This window comes from Silene latifolia, unplaced genomic scaffold (genome assembly GCF_048544455.1).
Source record: "Silene latifolia isolate original U9 population unplaced genomic scaffold, ASM4854445v1 chrun_scaffold_16, whole genome shotgun sequence".
Taxonomy (NCBI): Eukaryota; Viridiplantae; Streptophyta; class Magnoliopsida; order Caryophyllales; family Caryophyllaceae; genus Silene; species Silene latifolia.
This window is the reverse complement of record NW_027413123.1, coordinates 881,007-882,537: the sequence shown is the minus strand read 5'-3', so window position 1 is coordinate 882,537 and position 1,531 is coordinate 881,007. Positions and strand designations below refer to the sequence as shown.

Genomic DNA, 1,531 nt, shown 5'->3' with positions numbered 1-1,531 from the left:
GGTTGTAGATATTCAACCAAACACTATTGAGCTCATCAACCCTTTTGCAAGAGAAGGTGAGGAGAACCCAACACAAAATCCAACACAAAATAAACCCACAATGCCTAAATTTTCATCACATTCCGTACCAACCAAGGAGAACCTACCCAATGGTACTCCCACACCACAACATTTAACCGGAAATTTCATTGCCAAATCCGCCTTTATCCAATTAGTCGAAAGAAGCCAATTTGGGGGGATGCCTAGTGAAGACCCTCACTCTCACATGGAGACTTTTTGCGACTATTGTGATGCGATTTCTCAAACCGGTGTAACTCAAGACCAAATTCGATGGATCTTATTTCCTTTTTCTCTAATTGGCACCGCAAAACAATGGTTGAAAGGCCTTGATAAGGCTACTCTCGGAATTGATTCTTGGAAGAAATTGGCTCTATCTTTCTACAAAAAGTTCTATCCACCGGAAAAGACTAACATGCTAAGAGCTCAAATTACGGGCTTTAAGCAAAGAGATGAAGAATCTTTGTATGAAGCTTGGGAGTGATTCAAAGGAATTTGTCGCGCATGTCCTCATCATGGACTTAGCGAGTGGTTCTTGGTACAACAATTTTGGAACGGTCTTTATGAAGACTCAAGAAACATTCTCAACATGGGATCAAATGGAATGTTCACCGAAGTTGACGACAATCAAAATTGGAACAAGATTGAGGAAATGGCGGTCCATAATTCACAATATAGTAGACCTCGCAAGGCTACTAGAGGAGGAAAGCATGAAGTGGACTCTATTACTCAATTGGGTGCTCAACTTAGTGCTCACATTGATACCTTCAATTTGAAGTTCGGAAAAGCTATGGCTAGACTTGAAGAAGCCTCAAAATCACCAAAGCAACATGTTAATGCCATGACGGCATCTTCATCAATCCCAAGTGGGATATGTGAGAATTGTGGAACTTTGGGACATGACCAAAGTGAATGTAGGGGAACAAATGAACAAGTGAATGCTTTTCAAGCATACAAGAGTGGTACCCCTTATTCAAACTATTACAATGAAAACACCAAATTCCACCCAAATCTCTCATACAAAAGCCAAAATGTTCAAAATCTTCAACCAACATACACCCCACCTCCCATGAGAAACCAAAATCAAAGACCCTTTTACAACCAAAACCAAGGCTACCAAAATCAAACTCCATACAATCAACAAAATGACCAAGGTTTTGATGTTCAAAAAATGGTCCTCCAAATGCAAAATAATCAACAAGAGTTTTTCACTCAAATGCAAAAGGATAGTGAAGCAAAGGAAATCACCATCAACAACATCCTAGCCCACACCAAAATGTTGAAAACCCAATTAACTCAACTATCATCTTCAAGCTCACAAAGAGAAAAGGTGCAATTACCACCTCAAAGTAATCCCGCGAGACATGAAACGGTTAGTTTCATTCACTTGAGAAGTGGTACGAGGTATGAAGCACCGGAGAAGCAAGTTGAGGATGAAGTTGTGGAAGCTAGTGACAAAGAAGAAGTTGTGCAA

At 40.2% G+C, this 1,531-nt stretch overlaps 1 non-coding gene across 1 annotated transcript; it reads right to left on the bottom strand.

Moving 5' to 3' along the window:
- Positions 1–472: 472 nt before the first annotated feature.
- LOC141637384 (small nucleolar RNA R71) lies at positions 473–579 on the bottom strand. Its single transcript, XR_012541768.1, has one exon. It is a non-coding gene; the product is annotated as a small nucleolar RNA R71 (small nucleolar RNA).
- Positions 580–1,531: the final 952 nt, after the last annotated feature.